The sequence below is a fragment of the Leopardus geoffroyi genome, chromosome C3 (assembly GCF_018350155.1).
Source record: "Leopardus geoffroyi isolate Oge1 chromosome C3, O.geoffroyi_Oge1_pat1.0, whole genome shotgun sequence".
Classification (NCBI taxonomy): domain Eukaryota; kingdom Metazoa; phylum Chordata; class Mammalia; order Carnivora; family Felidae; genus Leopardus; species Leopardus geoffroyi.
The window spans coordinates 76,866,128-76,880,323 of NC_059338.1; the positions used below are offsets into that span (position 1 = coordinate 76,866,128).

At 42.8% G+C, this 14,196-nt stretch overlaps 1 long non-coding RNA gene across 2 annotated transcripts; it reads left to right on the forward strand.

The window, feature by feature from the left end:
- Positions 1–2,322: 2,322 nt before the first annotated feature.
- On the forward strand, positions 2,323–10,067 carry LOC123586754. 2 transcript variants are annotated; one of them, XR_006706925.1, is made up of 5 exons: positions 2,323–2,774; positions 3,956–4,111; positions 4,197–4,348; positions 7,151–7,223; positions 9,205–10,067. It is a non-coding gene; the product is annotated as an uncharacterized LOC123586754 (long non-coding RNA). The 2 variants fall into 2 exon arrangements; XR_006706926.1 differs by lacking the exons at positions 7,151–7,223; positions 9,205–10,067 and adding an exon at positions 5,310–5,351.
- The last annotated feature ends 4,129 nt before the right edge of the window (positions 10,068–14,196 follow it).

Sequence of the window (14,196 nt, forward strand, 5' to 3'; positions counted from 1 at the left end):
TACACAGAACAAAAGTTGATTGAATGCACACATTGTGTATACCGTGTTATACTAGACTCGGGTTGGGATGGAAAAGTAAATAAGATATGGTCACTGTCAGCCAGGGTCTCACCGTCTGGGCAGAAGCAGGGAAGTTTCCGAGAGATGCTCAGGAGACACGTGACAAGACAGGTAAGTGAGAAGAGTTTGCAACCTGTAAACTATGGTGGAAGAACAGAGGAGCCCTCAGTCATTCTGTGGCCTGGAAGCAGGGCAGTTAGGTTAGTCATTGAACGAGTATACTGGCCAGTGACAGAAGTAAGAAAGACATTACAGGGGCAGAGCAGAGTTAGCAAGGCCATGAAGTCAACAAATGCAGGTACAATGAGAGACACTGAGAGATGCCATGTAATTGTGGCATCAGTGTGCACAGGGAACATACCGGATGAATTGGAGGGCCAGGTCAGGGTCATTCAAGAGCCATGAATGTCCTGCTAATGTTTGCTTCCCGTTAACTCCTTACCACATCTACAGCGACTTGCACATGGTCCACACTTACAAATGTGTTAAATATACAGTGAAATGCTAGCACTTAGGGATACAAAGACGAGTAAGATATGTTCTAGATTATTACAATTCTCAACGCCTGGTAAAGGAGATGAGTTTTAGAGGCAGAGATGTGGCCCAGGAAAGAAACTAATGCTCTGAATGATTTTGCAAGCCACACTAAGAGATTTTGACATTCAGGCGACAAGAGCCTATTTAAGTATCTCTTTTCTTATCAAATAGAGGAGGTGGTCTTAAATATGGAAGATTCAATTAAGTCTGGCAAATCTGTCTTCATTGATTGTCTCCTGAACGAGGGGGACTTGGTTGTAGCCAAAGAAAGAACAGCATAATGGGATTGGGAAACTGCCTTATGGTTAATTGATGTTTCAACACGGGGAAGCAGATGAATATTTGAAGAACACCAGGATGTCAGCTTCTACATGCGGCAGAGCTCTTGTTGGTTCCCTGCATGTGCCCAATTTACACTCTCAAATGCTCATCCTGCCATTTTTAGAAAAGGCGGCTTAAAGAGATACTTCCTCATCTGTTTGACTCTAGCTTCTCTACAATTAGACATGAAATGTGCTCTGTACTACTCTCTGCTTATTCCTACCTTCCAGAATCTATCAAAGGAACTGCATGGATGATTGAGATAATAATGCGGTGTCTTGGGGCGCCTGGGTTGCTCAGTCGATTAAGCGTCTGACTTCAGCTCAGGTCATGATCTCACGGTCCGTGAGTTCGAGCCCTGCGTCGGGCTCTGTGCTGACCGCTCGGAGCCTGGAGCCTGCTTCTGATTCTGTGTCTCCTTCTCTCTCTGCCCCTCCCCTGTTCATGCTCTGTCTCTCTCTGTCTCAAAAATAAATAAACATTAAAATAAATAAATAAATAAATAAATAAATAAATAAATAATGTGGTGTCTTATAATGTGCCCAAAAGTTCTAGAACTGTGTTTGGCCCCACGAAGCACCAGCTGTGTGAATGAGGGAAGGCCACTTCATACCTTGGTTTCTTCATGGCTACAACTGAAATGTAAATTTTATGTGAATTTATTGAACTCATTTTGTAAAGTATAAAATATGAGTTCTTTTTAAAAAATGGTTTCAATGCTTATTTATTTTTGAGAGAGACAGAGAGAGAGAGAGCAAGAGCACCAGTGGGGGAGGGGCAGAGAGAGAAGGAGACACAGAATCCAAAGCAGGCTCCAGGCTCTGAGCTGTCAGCATGTAGGGCTCGAACTCACGAACAGCGAGATCATGACCTGAGCCGATGTCTGATGCTCAACCGACTGAGCCACGCTGCCGCCCCTAAAATAGGACTTCTTGAGCAGAGTTTACAAATTCCAAGTGGATTGGATATTCCATACAGATATATGTGCTTTTGGAGTAGATAAAGGTCTGAGATCAAATGATACATATTGTGTGTATTTAACGGAGTACAGTTTTGGGTCTGGTTTCTGTCTCCGTGCAGGCTTTAAAGCCTTTGATAGATTCTCAAAGCATTCCTAACCTAAAGAAAACTAAGCCTCCCTGCTGCAAAATGGTAAGAGATGGAGGGGATTGAGGGGGGTTCTATTAGGATCATTTGATTTGGTTACTAAAAGAGGAAAAGCTGGGTCATTCAAAGTAGCCTTTGGAATTCCTTGATTTATTGGTCGGTTTTCCCTACTTGCTCTGTACTCAGACGTCATGGACAGAAAATTGTTCAGGGGAGTAGTTACTTAGGAAGGCGGGATCGAATTTTGATAACTCCGTAGATTATGAGTCATGTTGCCAACTAGGGAACCACAGAGCACTTCAGTGCCTCCTTCTCTTTTATTCATTTCTATCTATCCTTGTTGTATTCACCGGCAGTCACGATATCTTAGATTCTTTGTTATCTTTTCAGTGCAGCGTCTTAACTATTGCTCCAAGAGCTTCGGGGGCTAATCATCTTATAAAGATGAACTCGGCAATCCAGCAAAAACAGCTAGTTGGACTGTTTATTTATGTCCCTCAAATGAGCTGATTATGAATTCCTTGGATGAGTCGCTAAGTTGCAGTGACTCTCAGGTTTTCCCATTTGTGAGACAAAGTGGACGAAATTCCTGTTTTGATCCGTTCTTGAGCAGCAAATCAGCTTCTGCCATACTTCTACGCCTGCCGCCTGAGCTCATTCGGTGTTCTCTTTGTTGCTGTCCATTATGTTTTCTCAGGCTGCGCTACAGATCTGTTTTCTCCACCTATTGAACCCCCCGTCCTCAAAACGTAAGTCAAATGCTTCCCATATTTTTCCATTCACAACACTTTGTTCTTTTGCTGAATTCTACTTAGCATGTAAATGTTACCTCGTTCGCACAGTCTGTTACATGGCAAGAACTCAATATATCGTTATGTACATCTGCACCTTAATGTTGAAAGGAAATCAGCCTAGATATGACTCTATTCCAAGATGCAGAAACAGACCCAAAGCGCTTCGTGATTCACGTTTGTTCGTAAAAGAGCAAAGCCCAGAACCTGTGTCTCCTAAAATTAGCAAGACATATCAGGAGACAGGTGTACCGTGACCTAGCCACCAATCGTAGAGAAGAAAGTGCAGAATTGCATTAGTGAACTTGATGTTTGGAAAGCTAACCCAGCTGTGTGTAGCAATGCCTCTATCAGGTGGACCAACCTGGGGGTAAGGTCCCAGCACATATGGAGGTGGGGGGGAGAAGCTTAGAGGCCCAAATCCAGCAAGATAACAAAGAATTGCTCAGGGAAGAAGACAGCTCCAAAAGCCAGGTCAACAAGGGAAGAAAGAAAAGACAGAAATGGAAAGCATTAGCAGAGAAAAACATGGATGACGGTTCGGGTCCCAGACCCCCCCTTAGGTGCTGGGTGATCATGAGCACTTTGCTTTATGTCTTTAAGCCTCCGTTGTCATGTCTGTAAGACAGAGATAGACATATATACGTCAGCATGTGACTTTCAGAATTACTATAATAAATGTAATTCCAAAGCCCAAAGTCTCACGCAAAGGATGTGATCAACCAATGGCTATCGTCATCTTATTATTTTTCTGTAACCCTTGAAATAATGGATTCAATGGGTAGTGCCACTAACATTTAGCTCCATTTAGTACCAGACGGTGGGGTTGAATTGCTGGTGGTTTCTCATCCAGGTTAAACTTCCCCCATGAGCTGGAACAAACCTGGGTGGCATACAGGTGCCTGGGTTAGTCCATCAGTAGACACAATCGTCAGGGTGGAGGCACCGGGACAGCCAGAGAGATGCATTGAGTCCTGTTCCGGTCTAGGCCTTGTTCGGCTATATCGCACAAACTATGTTGTGAGGTCTTGATCTCCATGGTAACCTTCCCCCTCCCCACACACAAATACACCAACATCTGGGATTCTTATTTTAGGCAAGAGCTATTTTTTTTCTCTCTTTTTCATTCACTTCTCCAGAGTTAGAAACTTCTGCAATGCATGATAAGCCGCATCTACCTAATATTATCGACAGACTTTTTCTGCCAGGAAAAGAAATGCCCAATGAAAGCAAATCAATGGGCCATGGAAGCAGGTCTTCCCAGCAGTGACCTAATCTGCCTGTTTCAAAAGAAGGTAAAGAAACTGTAATTCAGCAGCAGACCAGGATTACTGGAAGCGATACTTTTTTATGCAGTGTTGTCTCATGTTCTTTTCACAGAGGTTACAATGACATGAACCGTAAGACGGGAGAGAGAGCTCGCTAAGCTTGAATCCCCGCCCGTATGCTTACCTGCTAGGTCACATCTCTGAGCTCCAATGTCCTCATCTGTGAAACGGTAAGAGCGATAGTCACCTGACCTGGCTCTTCAGGTTTGCTGATTGTTTTTAACGTATCATACGTAGAATTTTTTGTACACTTTACAATGCTATACAAATATAAGTTCGCATGATGCATCATGCTTTGATTCTTCTTTCGCTTTTGGCGGGACTCTAAAGTTAAAGCTGGATTCTTTTTCCCGTCCTCAGTGGAGAGAAGTACTAGGTAGGGAAGCATGTATTTATCTAGCACACTGGGGGCAAGGATTTTATGGTGGAGTGACCTTGGCCGGCATTTGGTAAAATTGCTGCGTAGACATATTTTTGCCTTGGTTCGGAGCTTGTAAGAACAGACCCCTGAGACAAAGATTAGAATGTCAAGAGTTCACTTGGGAAATGACCCTAGGAAACACCTGTAGGGGGATGGGGAAGTGAGTCAAGGAAGGAAAGGAGCCAAGGAATGGTGGGTTAACAAGGGAGCCGTTACCAAGGTTGGCAAGCTGAGCTTAATCCCGCTGGGGTGTGTAGGACACACACCTCAGAGCTGGTCCATCCCCAGCACAGTGAAGCCCGGGAACTGAACCACTCATTCCATTCAGCTGATCGGTTAAGCGTTTCTCACTGGGAGGTATTAACGCCACAGCACTTTCTACCCACCTCTCCTCTCCCTTGGCCAGAGAAAGGCTCTGCAGCAGGGAATGACCACGGAGGGCCAGGGGCCATCGTGGTGCCGGCAGTTGGATGTTTAGCCACCGTTACAAAAATATTAAGGGATTAGAGGCAGGGCACCGATGGCATCAATCTCAATGATGCATCAGGAAGTTTGGGTAAAGCATCTTAATCTCTGTGCCTCAGATGGCGTTTTCTCTTATTCAGTGATTATAAACAATATGATCTATGATTTGATGTTATTAACATCGGTGGTAGGAGAGAGCAAAGACTGAAGAGGCTATTGTGTGGTGAAGCACCTGGGTGGCTCACTCCGTTAAGCATCTGACTCCTGATTTCTGCTCAGGTCACGATGTCACGGTTTGTGGGTTCGAGCCCTGCATCAGGCTCCGTGCCGACAGTGCACAGCTACTTGGGATTCTCTCCCTGCCTCTCTGCCTCTCCCCTGCTTGTACTTGCTCTCTCTCAAAAATAAGTAAATAAACTAAAAAACACCCCCAAGATTTAGATTGCTATCGTGTGGGTCATTTGATGTCTGCCTCTCTACCTGGATCTCTATCTATGTGCATATACATATGTATATGTTTATTTATTTAATATAAAAGCTGTTGTCTGTTGTGGCTAAGGATCAGGTGTTCTGGTGAGAGAAACAAAAATAGAAAACATGTAAAAGAAGCACTAGATTTTCATTCCGGAGCTTTCCTTGTCATCAACCGATATGTAATCACAGACAATTCACCTCTCCTCAATTGCAAAATTAGAGTTTTGAGCCGAAGCAGGGACAAAAGCTACATTTCAAGGCATGAGCCATCTTCAGGAATGAGGGGTGGCTGGCCAAGATCACTTGGCTGAGAATTATGAGACTGTGTTCAGGTTCATGGTAGATGAGCCCATCCTTGTCTACTTATGTCTACAAGGAGCCCGGTCGCGAATGATTGCTACAGGCGCTGTAAACTCCTTTTACCCCATTCTGTCCTAGCTTTGTTTTATAATCATCAACTTAAAGAAGTTTCCACTGAAAACAGTGTGGAGGTTCCTCAAGAAATTAAAAATACAACTACCCTACGACCAAGCAATAGCACTACTAGGGATTTATCCAAGAGATACAGAAGTGCTGATTCATAGGGCACATGCACCCCAATGTTTATAGCAGCGCTTTCGACAATAGCCAAATTATGGAAAGAGCCCAAATGTCCATCAAATGATGAATGGAGAAAGAAGATGTGGTTTATATATAAATGGAATACTACTTGGCTATGAGAAAGAAGGAAATCATGTCATTTGCAGCAAGGGGGATGGAACTGGAAGGTATTATGCTGAGTGAAATTAGTCAGTCAGAGAAGGACAGATGCCATATGTTTTTACTCATTTGTGGATCTTGAAAAACTTAACAGAAGACCATGGGGGAAGGGAAGGGGGAAAAAACAGTTACAAACAGAGAGGGAGGGAGGCAAACCACAAGAGACTCTCAAATACAGAGAACAAACTGAGGGTGGATGGGGGGTGGGGGAGAGGGGAGGGTGGGTGATGGTCCTGGAGGAGAGCACTTGTTGGGATGAGCACTGGGTGTTGTATGGAGGTCAATTTGACAATAAATTATATTGAAAAAATAAAGAAGTTTCCACTAATAGGAGACACAAACAGATTGTTTTTTAAGTCTCAAATAAAAAAAAATGTATCCATAGCACTCACCAAACCTCCTTGTAACTCACTCTCCTCCTCTAAAAGTTCAGAAGACCCATCTGAACTGATAATGCTCAGGGTCACTAATATGGGCAGAAAACATCACTGTTGTGCAGTCATAAAGAAGGATAGGTTAATACTAATTTCCTTCATGACAAGTAAACAAGCTGTTATCACATGTGGGGACAAAGGCCAGAATTTAACAAGAATATAGACATGACATAATGAAACGGAGGTTATAAATCTCCAGGGAGCATGGTCCAATATCTTGACTAGTCATTGAATTATTCCACTTCGTTATAATTTTAAATAGACTTTCACATATATTTTTGTAAATGGTTCCAAAATAAACACTGAGATAAATAATAAAATGCAAGCCCAGGGATGGAGCTGTGATGTTCCCTTTATTCAATATTATATGCCCATCATCTAGAAGAATTTCAGACACAGTGTTCACCTTCAATAAATACCTGTGGAATTAATGTCTTGTTTTCCCTTTTCTAGACAAGATGATGTATCTTGCTCAGCACCTGCAGTTTGTATACAGAAGAGTCATTGCTTTAACACGGGTTTCAAGGTACGTCCCAGACACTGTACCTATATGCAATCACAGCTGATGTTCAGGCCCATCTAAAATCACATCGCTATTTTTCGTTGTTTAGTTCCTCGATTAGATTGTAAGCTCTTATCTGCGTCTCTTACAGCTGAGGCCTCAGAACCTAGCTCAAGTGTCTTAGATGTAGCAGCTGATCAGAACCTAATTGTTGTAAGAATTTCCATTGTAATGGTAAAATAACCTGGGCAAAACAGTAAGGGACTAAATCAAAGTCATTTAATGAATGGCAGAGGCTTGTCTAGAATCCAATTCTTTCCCCTAAGTCCTGATAGAACTAACAAAGAAGAAAATTTTATAGCAATTAACTGCTAAACATTAGGTCGACATGCCCAGGGTTCAAGTTCTGTCTCATGTGGACATTAAGAGAAGAATAGGTCTATGACCATGCCACCCTGAACGCTCCCGATCTCCTCTGATCTCGGAAGAAAGAATAGTCCCCAAAATTCACCAGCTGCAAATTAGTTGGGAGAGGGGGGGACCTTAAAACAAAGTGCCCAGGCAGTTACCAGAAGTCAAAACACCATCAATCTGAGGAGATCTATGTTGCCTGTTACGGTGATCTCTGGCCTTATTGAGCCTAATGGATAGTGACTCCAAATGTCAGATTTTCCTCTTTTTCATTTGACCTTGAGATTTCAAAGTGAATTACATTTATCCCAGAAAGGTCAGCAGATTTCATTGAAGTGAAATGTGTGCAGAGAAGAAGGGAAGTTTAATGGTGACTGGGCATTGGCTTTTCAGCATCCTTGCCAGTGGGAAGCACGTTATCAACCTTCTAGCTGTATAAAAGGAAGATAGAGCTAAATCCCTACTAAATAAATATCTGAATCAATGATGCATTTGTGTCTAAGCCTAAACTATCCCAAGAATAACCATAAAATCAGCTTCTTCTGAATTTTAACTATGCAACTTTACCCCAGGACACCAGGAGCAGACACTTCCAGGGCTCACATCCTCTTGGCCCCTCTTTGGTTTCTGTCACGGTGGTTATAGATGATTCCTTTCACCTCCAGCGGACAGGTTCCACCTCAGACTGGTTCTACCTGTCTCTCTATATCATGCCCTGATGTCTTCTACTACAGGAGCTCTCTTAGCCCTCTCAGGCACAGCCTGGAAGGAAGGGGAGGGTGTGTGTGCATGTCTTTAGAGTTAATGAACAAATGTACTTTTCTCTTTCAGAGGGACTAATCTATGATGTGTGTGTGTGTGTGTGTGTGTGTGCGCGCACATGTCTGTATTTGTTTACCAGAACTGGGGTATAAAGCAAATTTCGAGGAACAGTTTTAAAGTCATTGATTAAATCTCTACAACAACTAGGTCCCGGGTTTACAGAGATAATCGAAGGTGGCCCTTGAATTATCAGAGTTCAGGATTCAACAGGTGCCACATATCTGGAAAAATGTTCTTCCCTCTGTCATCTTGGCAGACTATTCCTCTCTGAAAACTCAGGTCAGAAGTCACCTCTTTCAGGACGCTTTTGACACTCTTCCTTCAGAATCTTCTTCTGCATATGTCCTTACCAGTTGTTTTGGGGCGTATGTGTTTATATCTCTACCTTTTGGTAATAGGTGAGCTCCTTGAGGGCAAAGACCCTGCTTTATTCAGCTCTGTATTCCCAGAAGGTAGAACAGTGTACATAGTGGGTCCTAAAAAGAGGTTTAAGGAACAGAATTAAATTATAAGTCCTTGGAACATTTAGCAAAGTGTCTTGTACATAAGTCTCTGACTCTTTCCTTCCTTCCACTGGATTATTCCTATCGCTACTGCTGTGGTCAAATTCTGTATCTTTGTAATTGTATGAGTGAGCAAAATCTGCAGTCATGTAAAACCAAATGGATTCCCAGTGGTCTTGAAGAGTGAGTCAAATTCCTGACTACTATCTCTTGGGTATCTTAGAATTCAAAGCTCCTGTAAAATTGATTTTGGTGCCTGCCATTTTCAGGATGGACCAACTCTCAGAGAAGATATAAACTATGGGTGACCGCAAAAAAGAGGATGGCAGGGTGATGACCAACTGCCTCTGAGAAGAGAGAAAAAAGAACAAACAGCTGGCCCCTAGGCTTGTTAGAGAGGCAGAGTGGTATGGCCCAACAGCATTCATTCATTTTGTCTTTTTTCTCCCATCTAGAAACACCAATGTCATCTTGTCCTAGGCCTGAATCTTCTGGCCCCCTAGTGTCCTATTTCACACTCCCACATATACACACCAAATAAATGCATATCATCCCACACAAACGCAAGCCACCTGACTCACTGAACGTTTGGTGTGACCCTCAACATTGTTTTTTTTTTCTTTTAATTCTAATGCCACTCATCAATCATGGCTATAAAATATAGGGGCAGGTGCACATTGCCTTTCGGCGGCGGGATATGTGTGTGCCATGTTTGGTGGGCTGGCTGTGGAGCATTTTCTCTTTGAATGAAAGAAGTCATCCTGAACACACATTCTTTTCTGGTAATTGCTTTTTCTTCTAGATCACAATATGCCAGAGGACACATTTTGTGTTGTTTCCTTTCTCTTGGTTCCATTGCTTATTAATGGGTTTTTGAAGTCTGTATCCTTAGGTTTATTTCCTGACTTTGGCCAGGGAACTTTACAGGGAGCACTTCTCTGTGAAAACACGGGAGGGCAAACAGAAATAGCACACCTGGCCAGATACCTGGTCAGGGAAAAAAGAACCTAACTTCACAAAATGTCCTCACAGACAAGATCTAGTTTGCTCCTTTTGAAGACCGAAGACTGGAAGATCAGGTTTTATTATACTGTTTTACAGATTAAGAACTGACTCTGGGAGGTGAAAAAGACTTGGCCAAAGTCATTCACATGGAAAGTTGTGGAGCCTGCTTGCGACAGAATCAAGTCTTGGTTCCTGCCAGTCCTTTCAATGGACCAACATAAAACTTTCAATAATAAGAATAAATCATTATAAATTATATATATGTATATATATAATCATAGAAATATAATATATATAATAAAAATAATAATATGTGAGCCATTAAATAATTAGTGCCACTCACTATTTGGTAGACTATTCTGTTCTTTCTATACTCATTTTAGTACGTTTTACAAAGGAAGAGAAGTGCTAATAAGTAACTTGTTCATGACTCCATTGTTTTTATGTAGTTGTGCTTAAATCAAACTTAGATGTGACGGCATTCAAAGCCTGTGTGCTCTCACTCCATCACCCGATTTATAGTCTGAGAGCTAGTGACCAAGTTCCATGAGGGTATTTGTGGTAAATCGAAACTAGTGACCCTGGGGGTGCCTGGGTGGCTCTGTCGGTTAAGCGTCTGACTCTTGGATTTTGGCTCAGGCCATGATCTCATGATTTGTGAGATCGAGCCCCGCATCAGGTTCTGTGCTGACAGCATGAAGCCTGCTTGGGATTCTCTCTCTCCCTCTCTCTCTGCCCCTCCCCCACTTGCTCATGCACTCTCTCTTTCCCTCTCTCTAAGTAAATAAACATTAAAAAAGAAAGAAAGAAAGAAACGAATGATCTGAAAACCTAGAGGACACAAGTTAACAAGAGTTGTTTGTGTTAGTAAATCCCACAGTCAAAACTCAAACTAGGATCGAAGACAGGAAGAATATTAGTAGAGAGTTAACAGTTAGCAAGTTATTTTAAATTGGGGCACCATTGTCCCAGGATAGGAATAGCTGGATAGAGGATGTTTTAGTCAGTTTGAGCTGCTTTAGCAAAATACCATAGACTGAGTGGCTTAAACAACAGACATTTATTTCTCATAGTTCTGGAGGCTGGGAGGCCAAGGCCAGGGTGACAGCACGGATGGGGCTCTGGTGAGAGAGCTCTTCCTGGCTTGCAGGTGGCCTTGGTCTGTGTGCTCCCATGACCTCCTCTTTGTGCACACATGGACATCTATCTATCTATCTATCTACCTACCCACCTATCCGTCCATATACACATATACGTGCGGGGCCTTTAATATCTTCAGGGGCACCTACCATGACCTACTTACCTCTGAAAGACCTCATCTCCAAATAACATTACACTGAGAGTTAGGACTCAACATATGAAGTTTGGGAACACAATTCATATCAGAGGAAAATGAAATAGAGACTAAAGGGAGACGCATTGTGTGTTCAGTGGAGAACGTGTTTCAGAAAGTACTGAATTCAGGCATTAAAGCCTGACTGGAACAAAGCTCACTCTCTTTCTCATCCTCCCTAAAGTCCACCTCTTGGCTCTGCTTGTCTTACGTGTGGCCTCCTTTTCCCCAACTGCAACCAAGTTCCCGCCTTATTCAAAGCAAATGTACTCCCCCCTTTCATCTTTGTAACCTGAAGGACAAGTACTTTCTACCTCGAAACTGAAGAGCCCCGAGAAAGAGCTCTGTTGGATGAGCCTGATGATGGGCACAGCCCTGGACTCTGTTTTAAGACAGGAGGACTGAGGGACACACTCAGGCTGGGGCCAGACGATGGGCTCCTGTGACTGGTCACCCCACAAAAACCACATCATTGCATAGGAAATGCACAGGTGCCCCCAAAAATGGAGCACTTGGACAAAAATATCTAATATGCACTGCAGAAATGTTCCAGTGTAGTAATTCGTGGGTGGTGAGAAATGGAATAACATAGGGTAGGGAAGAGAAGAGTGGGGTGAGAATCAGGTAATCTGGGCTCCGTTCTATTACTCTCTGCATGTCAACAATGAGCTTCGCTTCCCTAGGCTTCAGCCTAACCATCAGTAACATGAGGAATCCCCAAACTGGCTGTGTATAAGAACAGTTTTAGAGATGTTTAAAAATACATCGCCAGAGGGCCCCCTGGGTGGCTCAGTCGGTTGAACGTCCGACTTCAACTCAGGTCATGATCTTGCGGTTCGTGGGTTCGAGCACAGCGTCGGGCTCTGTGCTGACAGCTCGGATCCTGGAGCCTGCTTGGGATTCTGTGTCTCCCTCTCTCTCTGCCTTTGCCCCACTCACACTCTGTCTCTCTAAAAAATAAGTAAACATTAAAAAAAAATACATTGCCAGAATGTCCTAACACGAGAAAACTGTCTATAATGATAAAAGTTAGAAAAATAATTATTTCTTGGGCGGTACTCAGGGACCACTGTACTGGGTGACTTCTCTGGACTTTCAATGTTCTAGTAGTTGATGATTGTAATAGAGAGTGAGAGAAAGAGAGAGAGAGAGAGGGAATATCCTTGGATAAGGAATAAGAACATGCAGGCTTTCATGGCTGACCCAAGAGAGCTGTGCTATGTGTCACTCATTACTCCCCTTACGGTGTCTGCTCGCTGATAAACAGTGAAATCCTGCCACATGCTTTCAAGCAAAGAAGAGTCTCAAGACTTTCCAAATAAAGATCAATGGGCTCATTCTGCATGCAGACATTTTCATCAACGGAAACACACACCATAGAAATAGACTACTCCCCACGGTTTCCTGCCCTCCAGCTTCCGTAAAGTCATAACAGATGCTCGACAGCCTTACAGAGCCCCAGACTGCCAGCAGCTGCGCATTGACTCCTGCTAATTAAGCCACCTATCACCTGACCAACAGTGCATTCCACATTGGGATTGCTCTAGGAGAGGCGACAGTCACACTAATCATTCACCTTGAGGAGAAAAGATTTCAGACACGCAACGAGCTTCTTCCAGCACCGCCTACTCCTACAGGGAAGACAATACGCTCCACACTGAAAGCGAGAACACAAATTTACCAGGGATTAGTGTCACAGCTAGTTGTGAGTGTGGAAATAAATCGCTTACAGATCATTTAGTCTTGGAGTTCTCAGCCAAGGTCTACATTTGGATCACTTGTGGGTCTTTTGGCTTACAAATCCCTGGACCCCCATCTGGACCATGCATGTTAGCATCTCAGAGAGGTGGACACGTGTAGACTCACAAATCTTGTTTACGATGATGTGGTTAAATCCCTACCTCTGTAACAAATACAGGTGGTAATGTCTGGCCCGCTATGAGGTTAATCTGAGACTAGGACTCAGACTTTTTGAGAATTAAAAAAAGACAAATGTAGAATGAAGATCGAAAGACTGAGGCTATTATCCTGCATTATTTTTTAAAAGCTAATATAAAAATATATGTTTGTATGTCATCTTAGGATAGGGATACAGCCAAGGTAATGAACATCAGATTGGAGTCACATAAGTGACTTATATCCGGATCATATGCACTTATTTGACATAATATTATGAAACACATGCAAACACACACACACACACACACACACACACACGCCCCTGAGAGTTAATAGTATTTTGTCTGAAAAAGCAACCTTGCTTTCTGGATTCGAATTTCAACCCCACGACTTACCACGAAATGTCGTGCAAGTTAGTTAACCTCAGAGTCCTCAAAAACGAATTGGGATAATAGTAGTGCCTATTTTATAGAATTTTTGCAAGATTTAATATAATTTAATATAATTTAAAAAGTTTATAAATGGAAAGCACTTTGTTCAGTTCTTGGCATGGAAATTCTTGGTAAGTATGAGCTATGACTATTATTCAAAGCCCAAGAAACCGTATTTCTGCTTAGTGTAGACACCAAAGTCTGAGGTTAAATCTTGATCACGCCATTTACTAACTGCTGTGATGCATTTGCCAGCTCTGGTCAAAGTGGGAAATGGCCCGATGTGAGTCTGAAGGAGGCTAATAGAGTGGAAACAGGAAGCTGGGAGGCAGCAGCCTTAATGCTTTCTACTCAGTGTGGACCATGGAGCATCAGCAGCATTTACATCACCTGGGAGCTTGTTAAAAAACAAGAATCTTGAGCCCTACCCCAGACCTATTGAATCTAAATATGCATTTTAACAAGATCCCAAGGTGATTCCTATTACATTACATTTTAAGAAATACAGCTTTAGTGGGTCAGGTCCAGGCAAGGCAGATGCTGGAACAAAAGCATAACTCAACACAAACCTACAAAACAAAAATAGAATTTCC